The sequence below is a fragment of the Falco naumanni genome, chromosome 2 (genome assembly GCF_017639655.2).
Source record: "Falco naumanni isolate bFalNau1 chromosome 2, bFalNau1.pat, whole genome shotgun sequence".
Classification (NCBI taxonomy): Eukaryota; Metazoa; Chordata; class Aves; order Falconiformes; family Falconidae; genus Falco; species Falco naumanni.
Genome location: NC_054055.1, coordinates 31,289,469 through 31,302,991, shown reverse-complemented (window position 1 = coordinate 31,302,991; position 13,523 = coordinate 31,289,469). Strand labels below are relative to the sequence as shown.

General features: G+C 40.6%; 1 long non-coding RNA gene across 9 annotated transcripts in view; it reads left to right on the top strand.

Moving 5' to 3' along the window:
• LOC121083418 overlaps nucleotides 1-13,523 on the top strand; it is a 92,168-nt gene that overhangs the window by 63,315 nt on the left and 15,330 nt on the right. For 7 of the 9 annotated variants that reach the window (XR_005826353.1, XR_005826352.1, XR_005826355.1 and 4 more), the window contains one exon: nucleotides 8,858-8,960. The exons of the other annotated variants lie outside the window; for them this stretch is intronic. This is a non-coding gene — a long non-coding RNA (uncharacterized LOC121083418). The remainder of the gene's footprint in view (nucleotides 1-8,857; nucleotides 8,961-13,523) is intronic. 9 annotated transcript variants of the gene reach the window in all.

The following is a 13,523-nucleotide window of genomic DNA, read 5'->3' as shown; positions in this document are numbered from 1 at the left end:
TGACCTGCTATCCCTGTCTTTTCTGTTTAGCCTGTTCCTGAAGACATCCAGGGATGGAGATTTCACACACCCCTCATGCAAACTATGCCAGCTTTTAACCATCCTTCACGCTGGAAGTCTTTTCTTGCCGTGTTTTCTGTAGTCATCTGAAAACTAAACCACGCCAATCCTTCTGCTTTTCCTTCATAGGTGTCCTCTATTTTTTTTGACCTCTGACAATTCTTACCTCTCTTTTCTAAGCTCTGTCCAACTTCTCTTTTGCCGTATCTCAAACTAGACTCATCATTCTGGCTAGGAGTTTGCTGCTGCTGAGGGAGCAGATGAATCAAGCCTCCTAAAGGCTGTCTTACTTTTCATGATTCCCACTATGGGGTTTGCTTTTTAATTTTTTTTTTTTTTTTATTGAAGCAGCACAGTTGACTATATACTGGCTGTGCTCCCCTAGCTCCTTTCTACAGGGCTGCTGTCTTACCAATTCTTGCCTAGCTTGTCTTTGTGCAGTGTGAAAGTGCAGGACTTTGCATATGTCCTTACTGATTCACCACCTATTTTTAAGACTATTTCTCCAATTTTTCAAGATAATCTGAATTTCATTCCTATCTTCCAGTGAGCTGGCAGCCTCTATTAGCATGGGATTATCTGCAGTAGTGAATAAGCATATTTTATCTTCTCTCATTCAGGTTATTAACGGAAGTAGTGAGAAGTCCCAAATTTAGCACAGATTCCTGGGGAATCCCACTCTACATATCCTTCCATTTCAATAACTAACCATTGATAAAATGCTTTTAGTGAATGACTTCCCAGTGAGTTTGTACTCATCTTATAGTAGTTTCCTTTAAACTGTGTTTGTCTTAGGTAGAAGAATAATACATGTCAGTGTCAAAAACAGTCAAGATATGACACCTCCTGCTTCTCCCATCTGTTACCCTGTTGTAGAAGGAAACTAGATTAGTATGTCACCACCTAGTCTCATCCAGAAAAGACTGTATACACTTAATTCAAGTCTTTATGAGGCCTGGAGCAGCAGTTCCCAAACTATGGCCTCAAGCAAAGACACTGCTGGGAGGGGAGGCACCAACCTGGCTGAAGTCAGACTGAAGAAGTGGGGCTCACAAGCTGAAGTACATCTGTCAGGGTTAACGTGGTGTCACAGTCCAGGCAGCGGGGCTGCTAGAATGATCTGATATGAGGCACTGCCCTAGAGCCTTTTTCCATCCATCTTTTCTGTAGGTGAGTATGGTGTCTTGAGACACTCCTGTTTGAGCCTAGTGACATTCAGATGCTATTTGTAGCAAAAGAAAAATGAAACAGTTGGATCTCTGGAACACACTGAAAGAATAAACCATTAAAATACAACTTGCATTCAGGTATGTGATGAAAATGCACAGAAGGTGCCCTGCAGACGGACAGGGGAAATACAACATGCAGCCAGAGGTCTGAAACCTACAGTCATTAACTTGATCATCCTGAGTAGGGCATGCCCAGATGAAACAAATATTAGGGAAAACTTGATGCAGATTAATATAATTTATCTTTCGAGGTGTACAGCATACACCGTGTCACATCACACTTCTTTATAGTCAGAGAAGTAGGTTCTTTGAGTATGTAATTCATCTAGTCCATTTTAGAGGGGAGTTGCACCCACAAATACCCATTTATGCAGAGTTTGATCTGACAGGTCAGATACAGACTTCTGTATTTTATATGTCTGATGTTAAGTTACGCACTTTTTGCTTTCTGTGTCAGGTGCAAAACAAATCACTTATGGTCTCTTAATTTTTATGGAAAAGGGTAATATCTCCACATTGGGAATGCCCAGTTAATTTGAATTTTAAGAAAGCTTGTGATCAGCAGGGCACTATTTAAATGTGCAGTATCTAAATGCCTCCATTTATGACCCCAAATGTAAGCATAAACTTCTAATCTGCTGGATTTTCACTTTTCTCCTAACTGCCATCATTCCTCTTGCTGCCTGCTTAAGAACTGTGAGTTTAGATGGAGCCTTTCCCAGCCCTGCCAAAATTTTAAGAAAGAGGAAGGCTTTATGGCTCACATAAGGGAGTTCCTATTAGGAAACAGGGCAAAAACTCTTACCTGTGAGACAGTGAAGTTAATCTCAATAGATTCCTGATGCATATTTGCCAAATAGTATTAAACACCTGTGCAGATACTTACTCAGAGTGTAAATTCAGTGTCATGTAGTTCACTTCACGTGGTAGATCCAGATTAGTTTTCTCAAAGTGCCTTGTCTAGACAAATCCTGAGGATGTATTTGACCTGATAACACAGCTAAACCATCTGTGCTACAGTACCTGTGGATGTGCATGGCGAGTGTCACTGGTGGAGTTCCAGAAGAAAGTGCCTGTCCCAGAGCTACTGGCTTCTACATTACTACTTGAGGGGTTATAGAAGCCAGAAATGGCATGGGAAATTTATTGTAAACTGATAGATCTGATGACCTTATAAATTTTTAATTTATAATATTAGAATCTGGTAGCATGTGTGAATACTTTTTTAGGCTTGGCATATAAAAGCCCAGCATGCCGAATGTTAGTTTTGAAGGGGGTTTTCCCAAGACACAGAGAAGAGCCACTGTATGTATCCAACTACAGCAGTATGCAGAGCGTGAGACACACCGTTTATACTAGACTTTTCCCCAGAGTTCTACAATGCACATAAGAATGTCTGTCCTGAATCTGAATTAGGAAATTCACTTGATTTCTAAAACTTTGTAAAAACACCTAAGAAATAGATAACAGTAACATGATACTTCGCTGCAGAAAAGAAGCAGCATAGGCAGGTGAAGCCCACACAGATGTAAAAAACCACTCGGCTTTAAAATGTGCTTGTCTTATACTTCTCCTCACAAACTTTGCTTTGCTGGAAGGCTCTGTAATATTGCCATAGGATGCCACTGAAGTGGTGGGTATGTGCTTGGACTATCTAGAACAAATGACAAAGTAATTTTTTGACCCTGGGCACAAGGTCATTGAAATATAATGTTAGGAAATTGCCTTAATTCAGTGCAAATGATTGGCAGGGTTTCTGAGAAGGTACATGGTTTTAGCTGTTATGTTAGATTATGAAGTTGCAGTTTTCATGGTGATCCCCCAACCCATCTGTTTTGAAAAGGTTGAAGGATGAGATCATACTTCCAGGTCTGTGTTAATGTTATTCTGCAGGGAAGTCACTGAAGAAAATGAAAATGATCTTTACGTATGACAGAGGTAATACTGCTGCATTCTTTCAAGTTTTATTTGGTATCTTTGTTTCAGGGGTTTTACAGGCAACTTAAAAAGGTACAAAAGTACTGCATGAAATTGCATGCATGGTTTTGTATCGCTGCTTGCTATGTAATATATTTATTGTGCTAAGTAATTGATGTGGCTGTAAACGTGAGTCTGATTTTTCTACATTAAAATGATAAAATTACTCAGTTTGTATTTCCAGATTCAACGATAATGTGGTTAGGCACTTTTTAAATTTGCAAGTGGTACCCTCCCCACTGATAAATAAGACAGGAAGACTAGTGACAAATGACGTGGAGAAGGCTGAGGTACTCATCAATTTTTTTGGCTCGGTTTTCAATGGTAATCTCCCTTCCCACATCTCTCAAGCCCCTGAACTTCAAGGCAGGTACTGGGGGAGCAAACTCCCTCCCACTGTAAGAGAAGTTCAGGTTCAAGACCACCTGAGGAACCTGAACATACATAAGTCTATGGGACTTGGTGAGATCCATCCCAGAGTCTTGAGGGAACTGGCTGATGTAGCTGACTCACCACTCTCCCTGATATCTGAAAAATCGTGATGGTAAGGTGGAGTCCCTGGTGACTGGAAAAAGGGCAACATTACACCTATTTTTAAAAAGGGTAAAAAGGAGGATGCTGGGAACTACCAACCAGTCAGCCTCACCTCCAGCCCGGTAAGATCATGGAGCGGATCCTCCTGGAAGATATGTCAAAACACATGGAAGACAGGGAGACGATTAGAGATAGCCAACATGGCTTCACCAAGGGCAAGTCATACCTGATTAATTTACTGGCCTTCTATAATGGAGTGACTGCATCAGCGGACAAGGGAAGAGCTACAGCTGTCATCTACCTGGAATTTTGTAAGGCCTTTGACACAACCCTCCACAACATTCTTACCTGTAAATTGGAGAGATATGGGTTTGATGGATGGGCTGGTAGATGGGTAAGAAATTGGCTGGATGGCCAGTGTCCAAAGAATTACAGTCAATGCCAAATGTCCAAGTGGAAACCAGGGATGAGTGGTGTCCCTCAAAGGTCTGTACTCGGACCAATGCTATTTAATACCTTCATCAATGACACAGTGGGATCGAGTGCACCCTCAGAAAGTTCGTAGATGACACCAACCTGAGTGGTGCGGTTCATTCACTAGAGGGAAGAGATGCCATCTGTAGGGACCTTGGCAGGCTTGAGGAGTGGGCCCATGAAAATCACATGAAGTTCAGAAGGGTCAATGGCCAGGGCCTGCACATGGGTTGGGGCAATCCCCAACATCAATACAGACTGGGGGGTGAATGGATTAAGAGCAGCCCTGCAGAAAAGGACTTCAGGATACCTGTTGCTGAAAAATGGGACATGAACTGGCAGTGTGCTCTCACAGTCCAGAAATCCAGTTGTGTCCTGGGCTGTATGAAAATAAGTGTGACCAGCAGCTTGAGGGAGGTGATTCTCCGCCTCTACTCTGCTCTCCTGAGACCCCACCTGGAGTACTGTGTTCAGCTCTGGGGTCCCCAGTACAAGAAAGACATAGAGCTGTTGGAGCGGGTCCAGAGTTGTGACATGAAAATGGTCAGAGGGCTGGAGCACCTCTCCTATGAGGAAAGGCTGAGAGAGTTGGGGTTGTTTAGTTTGGAGAAGAGAAGGCTCTGGGGAGACCTTACTGTGGCCTTTCAATATATAAAGGGGGCTTGTAAGAAAGACAGAGAGAGAATGTAGCGACAAGGAGAAGGGACAATGGTTTAAAGCTGAAAGAGGGTAGCTTTAGATTGAACATATGGAAGAAATTTTTTGTTATGAAGGTGGTGAGACAGTCGAACAGGTTCCCCAGAGGAGTTGTGGATGCCCTGTCATTGGAAGTCTCCAAGGTCAAGTTGGGTGGGACTTTGAGCAACCTGATCTAGTAAAAGAAGTCCCTTCCCATGGCAGGGAGATTGGACTAGATGGTCTTTATAGGTCCCTTCTGACCCAAACTATTCTATGATATATTTTTCAAATTTGACGATTTAAAAGAGATTTTTTTTTTTTTTTCTCTTAAGAATAGGTCAATATTACTGGCTGGTGTTATTTAAAAGAATGGGTTAAGTCAGGGTGTCCTGATTCTGGATATGTCACACTATTGTAGTCAAAGACAAGTCCTGTTTTTGCTTCTGTATCTCTAAAATTGGTTGTTACCAAAGAATTACAGAAAGCAGCCCTAGAACAGATCTGAGGCCATCTATTCCTTCCCTCTGATCAAGGCAGAATCAAATATACCTACGTTCTCCTTAACAGATATTTGACTCACCTGCTTTCCAAGACCTCCAAGAATGGAGATTTTAGAACCTCTCAATGTGGTTTATTCCAGTGTTTAATCATTTTAGAAAATGGTTCTTTTTGACATGTGCAAGTTACATGTACGAGCCTAATCTGTAACCTGTATCTCTTTTGCTGCAAGTAAACTACTTCCTCTGGATCATGGCTTGAAGTGGCTTGAGAATAACTTATTTTTCTGGACTTCCAGCTATTCTTGCAGCTTTACTTTTGTTTTTTTGTCTTTCCTGATGTACAATAAGCAAAGCTGGATGCAAAGTAACCTGTGCCAAACAGAATGGAAGGATTCCTTCATATGCCTTGTCAGGTGTACATCCCATCGTATTACGGCTGCTTTTTTTCATAACCATATGATGTTGTTGATTAACCTTCAGTTTAGTCATTTTTTTCCTCAGAATTGCTCCTTAGCCTATCGTCCTCATCTTTCATGAGCTGCCTAAGTGTAGACCTTTATTCTTGTTTCTGTAGAATTGCCTTCTAGCGTTTTCAGACCACTTCTCCATTTTGTTAAGATCATTTAGTTCTTTACTAAGCTACTCTGGTATATTCACCTATTTGCCAGTGAGAGCTGTGAGGCCTGGGAGAGATTTTAATTACTTACCTTTGGGGTAAATGTCGGTGTCCACATGTGAGTTGGGTGTCTAAATGCCCTTTGTAGTCAAAGTAGTCAATACAATCCATGGAGCTCAGAGACAATCTCAATCTTTTGTAGGTGTCTACATGTGGTCAGCTGAACAGATCATTCATTGTACTCCTCATCATTTATTAATGTTAATTCAGTGTAAATGTATCAAAATGGAGGTCTGTAGGCCTACTCTAGCTTGGAAGACAGTATAGAATAACAGAGTTATCTGAGAAAGACATTACAGCAATTTTATAGCTTGTGCAGAGGAACTGGAAGTAGGAGCCCCAATTATGCCTTTCTTTCCCATCTCTTTGTTCGCAGGGAACAGCTCTGCCTCTCACCTGCCCACTCCTCATTTTTAATTATGAAAATATTATGTAGGAATCTTGTTACAAAGCAAGATAAAAAGCTTATTTTTCTCTGAGTCTGTTAAATTACAGAACATATACTTTCTCTGCACAGGACTCCATCCGAGGCTGAAAAGCATCCCCAGACTCTGCAAATCTCTACCTTTTGGTTCCTTGGCAAAGTAATAGATCATCCCCAGTGTTTGCTTGGATATATTAGTTAGGGATAATTTATTACCACTGTACTTCATAGTTGCTCTATTTTTTGTTACGGTAGATGTTTCTCTGTGTTCGTTGGCAATTAAGTAAAATAGTAGTTATTATATGTGTGATTTCTTTTAATGGCCAGCTTTATGAATTTCCCAGGTTTTAAGTCATATGTAAAAGAAGTATGACATGGTGTCCATAATCTCTGTTCCCCTCTTGATAAATAGTCCACATTCCTTCCAAATATACGGTTTAACATTCATTGTGAATGCTCAGAGAAGACTTGGGAGTCAGAATTGTCAGTCTTTGTAATATGTAGGACTGTGATGACAGTATCACTTCCTAGGTGGGTCTGTGACATCAGGCACCAATGTTTTACTCTTTTGAAATGCAGATGTCTGGGGTGGAATTCTTCTGATCTAAATGCAGATGTCTGCAATATGGATGTTTGTATCTAAGCATGTCATCTTAGGTAACGTTTATGGTTAATGAAAAGGAGCAGGTAATTCTGGGGAGTTATTCATCTGACCTGTTTTGACATTTCCTTTCTGATGGGAAGAACCACATGTTAAAGTGTCTGTTTCTGTCCTCTAGTGTCCTGTTAATGAGAGGGCTTGAGGCCACCCACTGTCATCAGCTGCACCCGAGACCAGTGTTTTCAGAAGACTGGTACTGTGGAAGCAGCCAGCTGTCACTGAGGCCCAGAGAGAAAGGGAGGACAGCTTTTAAAGTCACTCTCAATGGTACCAAACAAGAAAAGGGCACAAAACACCAAGGCCGACTGAACTGGTGTATTGCAGCTGGCACTGCAACAGGCAGTGGAGGCTGAACTCTCAGAAGCAAAAGCCCAAGTAATTTTACTTTTTAGATCTTCAGTATCTTCTCAGCCACTGATAAAACTGTCATCTTCAAGGAATATGATGTCCCAATATTTTTGTGCTATACTATATCTGCATCTCCTCCTTCTGCCTCTGATAGTATTGATGTTCTCAGATGAGATCTCTGGACTAGATTCACTCTAGTCACCACGCCGCTCCCCCCCCCATATTTCTAGGGAGAAAGTCCTCTCCTTGGCTTTTCATTTGGCTACAGGAAGTATTTTTCATCATATATTGTGGTGAGGAGCTACAATCTACCCAGTTCTTCTGGTGTCTTTCTTGCCAGGAAAAAAAAGATCTATCAAAGCCCATTTAGTGGGAACTTCAGCCAGACGCTTATGAGTGCTGGTTCTTTGTTATTTTCTCATTATGTGGTTCCTAGGTTTCTAAAGGTCTTGACATACATTCTCTACCAATAAGAAAAAACCCCTCCTCATGAGATTTAAGCATGTTGCTTTTATCTTTAATGGAACCATGTTTGAGCATCTGTCATCATGTTCACTAAATCATCTGCCAACGAAATCCACATTTTTAGTAGCCATTACCTCAGCTCAGGGATAAATAAAGTTCTAGCTTTTATGTCTAATCCTCCGTATTATTTTCAGGTGGATAGGGTAACACTGAGGCCACATCTTACATTTAATCTAAAGGTGGTTTCAGATTTCTTATTAATCAGTATATCCACTGATATAGATATTTTTCCCATGACCCAATTCACTGGTAGAAGGATCAAAACGTTGACCCTACGTGAACGCGTTGCCTTAGCCAGACAAAGCTCTTCTGCAAAACTGTGATGCACTTTGGTCTCAAACAGCCTTTGCTGTTCAGGATCAAATCTAAAAGGATGTAGCATCAACTTCAAACTCATTTGCAATGAGTTAGCAGACTTTATCAGAGCCACGTTTGATGTTATCACATTAGATCCACCAACCCATCTCAAGGCATATACAACTAGAGCACAAGGTGCTGCCACAGGCTGTGCTGGCAGGGTTGAGGGCTGCAGAGACACTGCTTGATCACCAATACTCACGTTTATGAAACAGTACTTGTGCTGGTTGCACAAAGTCTTGAAGGACACTGGTTCTTCAGTTTTTGTTCCAGTGAATAGCTTGCATTTACTGGTGTGACTGCACTCCTAATGAAATGCCCAGAAACAATTTCACAGGTGCCAGAACTTGAAGAAAGAAGAGTGATTGCCTTCGTCACTGTAATTCTTTGGTTCTTTGTATGTGGCTCCCACAGGCGTCCTTTCTGTTCCCTGGGTGGAAGGCTTGTCATGTGGACCGAGAGCTGCTGAAGAACTGGGTGGTGATCTGTTGACATGCTTGTGGGGTGAAAAGCAGAGGTGAGCAGGTTATGCACACACCTTGTTGTGGACACATAGCAACATTAGAAACATTGGAATTCTTACGTGGAAGAGACATGCCCATTTAGAGTGCATTTTACCTGCATAAAGCATCTTGAAGTACCATAGCTATTACAAGGTTAGTGGCCCTCTGTATGGTTCCTTGTGAAACACTTGATGCGAAACACAGTGCTATGTCTTTGCCAGGTATTCCCATTGTTATTAGCAGCAAAGAACCTATGGTTGCTAACACTATTACTAAGAGTCATGAGCTTTTTCACAGGAATTAGACCTCATTAGATATCAGAAGCAGGATTTGTTTTGCGCACTGCTAAATTTTCTTTATTAAACCCAGTGATACATAGCAAGATTACATGGCAACCGACGTAAGTCCTTCAGAGTTCTTATTTTAAACCTGTATCAATGAACAGTTTATTCTGAAGCCTTTCAAGCGTGCATGCATATGCATTATATACATATATACCCTATATTTATATATGTAGTGACAAAGCAAGTAGTTGAATACATTTTATGGGTCCAGCCTGGAGTTCTGCATGCATGAACTTGTGTGTGGTCAAGGAAGCTTGCATATTTTTGAACTCTAAGTTGGCCTAATAAAAGATATCATACTACAGTGCTTGCTTTGTCAACCCTGTTTTGCTGCTTCAAAATGACTTGCAAGATTAATTTTCAATTTTTAACATAAAAACCAAGAAAAAGAAGTGTTTACTTACTGCAAGGAGTTGATTCTGTGTTAATGACCCTGAAGGAGGTTTGTACACAAGGTTCAGATTGTTGCCAATTTGATGTATATTTGTGTTACAGAATATGAAAATGTGAAGTTATACCATCTTGAGGATCTTGTTTTTATAAGTAGGATTGGTTAAAAAAACCTTTAAGTAATCATACTGTGTGTTTGATGGTGGAAATTAGTATGAATGTTTCTGGCAGTGGAGTGATGTGATGTGGTTATGCGTTTCTGTTTTCACTGCCTGCTCAATATTGGCCTTTTACAAATACAGATTACCATGTCGATGGAAAGAATTTACAGCTTTGGCCCCCTTGTCTCACTCTGTGTTACAGCACCTTTTTTGTGCTTTATGTTACATATCCTCCCAGCTGTATTTTTCTGACACAAAAAGGAAATGTCTGTGGACTATTTAATTGGATGAAATGAGTATTGTTTCACACTTACCTTGATTTCCTGTGGGGTGAAAACCTTGCTCCTCTGAAATCAGTAGCAAACTTTCTGCTGAATATGACAGGATGGAGAGTTTAATCAGTTATCCCTTACCAGCTAGCAACGTTGCATACTTGAAGCTCAGGAAAAAACCCCAACCCTAATAATAATGATGGTAGAAAGAATACTTCTTTAAAAAACCCCAGGATTTAGAACTGTCAGATAAAATCCACAAGTAAAATCCAAGCTGAATACAGAAGCTATAAGTGTGGTATGTTTAATATTGTTAGTTTTGGGGCCTCATGGCACAAGATAGAGCTGCAAGATCTGTTTGTGTTATGTGGGCTGTTACACTACATCCCTTACCTCATCTTGTGGACAAGGAGCTGCTTGCTTTGACTTCATGGAATTGCAGCTGTATTTGTGGAGTGCTCTTGTCCTTTGGCACTCTCTCCCCTGTACATTAATAAGGTTTGAATGCACCAGCATTTTCTCTGGAAGCAAACGTTAAAATTTGTCTTTAATCCTGATGCAATGCATATTCAGAATTTTTTCTGTTCACGGAGTTTAGTTCCAGAGGAAAACATACTTGACTGGTGCTCCCACTAGTCAGCTGTGGTTTATAGCAATAATTAACAGTAAGATACTGCAGCAGAGAAATGCAGTCCAGCAGCTTCAGTTATGTGGTTCTGTTCACTTCTAAGGACTCCAAAGTGCTTAACAAACAATGTTTTGGGCAGGACAGGCAGCTCTGCCCATTTGAAGGTTTCCTAACACTTCCTGTTGTAAGATTCTGTTGTTTTTTTTTTTTTTTCCAGAACTTTGCTGAACTTAATGTATTTAGGTTAAAGTTATTTTTATCTGATGTTAGTCCCTAGTTTTTGGTGGTTTTTGTTTTTAAAATTTTTAATTGGAAAGTGATTAAACTATTTATAAGAAGAAAGCTAGTGAAAATATGTTTTTCTGCTTATGTAAAAAAAAAAAAAAGTTAAAATCTGACCGCTGTATTTTAAAAGGTTTTGGAGCAAAGACAGATCTTTCTGCCTTTGAATCAGGTATGTGCCTTTTGCCATACTCACAAAGCCTTTTAAATTTGGTTGACTGTTTCAAGACGTGGAAAAAAACGTGGTTACCAAATATTCCATAGAGATTTACTAAGGCCTAACAGCAAATTTTTCCAGAGATTTCATCTTCTCCGCCTTGCACAGCTCCTTCCCATGATCAGACTTTCCGTACACCGTCCTCACAGAACAACTGAGCCGTCACTAGCTGGGTGCACCGGAGGCCAAACCAGAGGCAACCCTTGTTGTATTGTCCCAGGGCATCACTCTGAGCTGCAGCAGTGCTGTGCAGTGGAATTGAGAGCAGGGAAGGGAGCCTGTCCCTCCCAAGCTGGAATGCAACTCGGGGCTCCCAGATTTTACCATTCCTGTGCTGTTGGCAAGCCTCCAGCATAATTTCTCTTTGCCACTAGCCTGAATGCCTGTAGCGAGCTGGACAACCTCAACAAGGCCCTGAGCAACCACATCTCATGTTGAAATTAGTCCCGCTTTGAGCAGGAGGTGGGACTTCCTGGCCTCCTGAGGTCCTTCTGAACCTAGCTTAGGCCGCGGTTCTCTGATTCTTGGCTGTCCATTTCTCTATCAGTCTGTGTGGGCCATCCTAGTTGGAGGGTCATTGTGGGTATGATGCACATAGTGGAAATAGTCTTTATTAGTTTGTTTTTAAAAAGAAGTATATGCAAAACAATATTCAAGCTAATGGACGAGTATCCTAAAATTAATAACAGAATGATCTCTGCAGCCTCAGTATGCTTCCAACATATGTTTGCATTGCAACACTGACTCTCGTTTTGTGATTGCACTGTTTTTCCTCATGTGGCTTCATCCTTATTATCTAGCCCAGATCTGCTGTGGAGATGAAGCAGAGCTGAGGAGAACTGGTGGATGGTAGCTCCAGAACTGTAGCTCACTTGCTGAGGAGGTGCAAGGTATTTTCTGAATGAAGTAGGGCATGGTAGAAGAACAAAACAAGGTTTCCAGGTTTAGTTGAATCTTACTCTGGGGAGTATCCTTGCCTCTTCTACTCTTCTCCAGCATGGTAATGGGCAAATATTTCCCAAGTGGGTTTTGAATGCCAAAAGAGCCTTTTTGCTTGTGCCAGTAGTATCTGGAACAAGATGATTGTGCAAATGTCATCCATCAATCACAGCTCTTTCTTTGGTAATGTCATGTATGATGTTCCATTTAATAAAGCCTTCATCAAGTCAGGTTAGATAATCGTTAGTTCTCTATATCTGTTTATCATCTAATGTGCGCCTTCTATTTATATTTACACATTATACTTATAATTATTTACAAATGATTATTTGGCACTGAATTAGGCAAACTATTTCAGAAATCCCTGAAATGCACAGAAATGTTCAGGCAGCATGCAAGATTGTTTTTCAAACCTCAGCAGGCTAAATTAGATCCTGCAGTTCATTCATTTGCGCTGAAGTCAATTGGAGTTTTACATGTGGAAAGTCTGCAAGATCAAAAATTATGCCCAATGGGCACATAGCTCTATAGAAGAAAATGTCAGCTCCGGATGGCAGTATTTCTGACTTCTCATCAGTTAGACTCTCTCTTCCCCCTCACTTTTTCTCTTTTTCTCAATTAGCCTTTCTTGCATTTTTATGTGAGTGGTTTTGAAAGGGTTCCTGGCAAAAACTTGCTGCATATACTGTCCATGTTTTCATTTACAGATCGCTGAAATGGACAGGCAGATAAATAAATAGATGGGGTTTTCTGAGCTTGTGAAATGTGTCACATAATATAAACCCCTCCTCTATGTCCGTTTTGTCAAATATGTCAAATGGTATTTTGGAATTATATTTCTGGAATATACTCAGCATTTCTTATTTCTGTTCTTGATCTGTGCACCCCTGTTTGACAGTCCCTTAATCTGTCTGATATAAACTGAATGAATAGCAGCATTTAAAAATATGGCTTCAGGGACTCCTTAGGAGGTTTCTTTGTAAGTGTACATTTACTAGTTCATCTGTAAATTTATTTTATGAGGTGTTTAAACCTCAAGAAAACTGAAAAGCATAATATTAATGCCTGGTTTACATCTACTGAAGTCAACAGGAACTTTGCAATTGACTTTAATGGTAGCCTGTGTCCTCTGATTATGAAAGTGGCAAGGATGATATACACAAAACCACAAGGAGAGTTTTCTGTTTCGTCATATCCTATTCTGTTTGCAGATGCATAAGCAAAGTACAATGTGGTTTGTTCTTGAATGAAACAATTCAGAGTTTGGACCTAATCCTGAACCGCATCACTACTTTAGGTGGTGTTTTGCTTCTCAAAAGATCATGGACTGCTCATTCTCTGTGT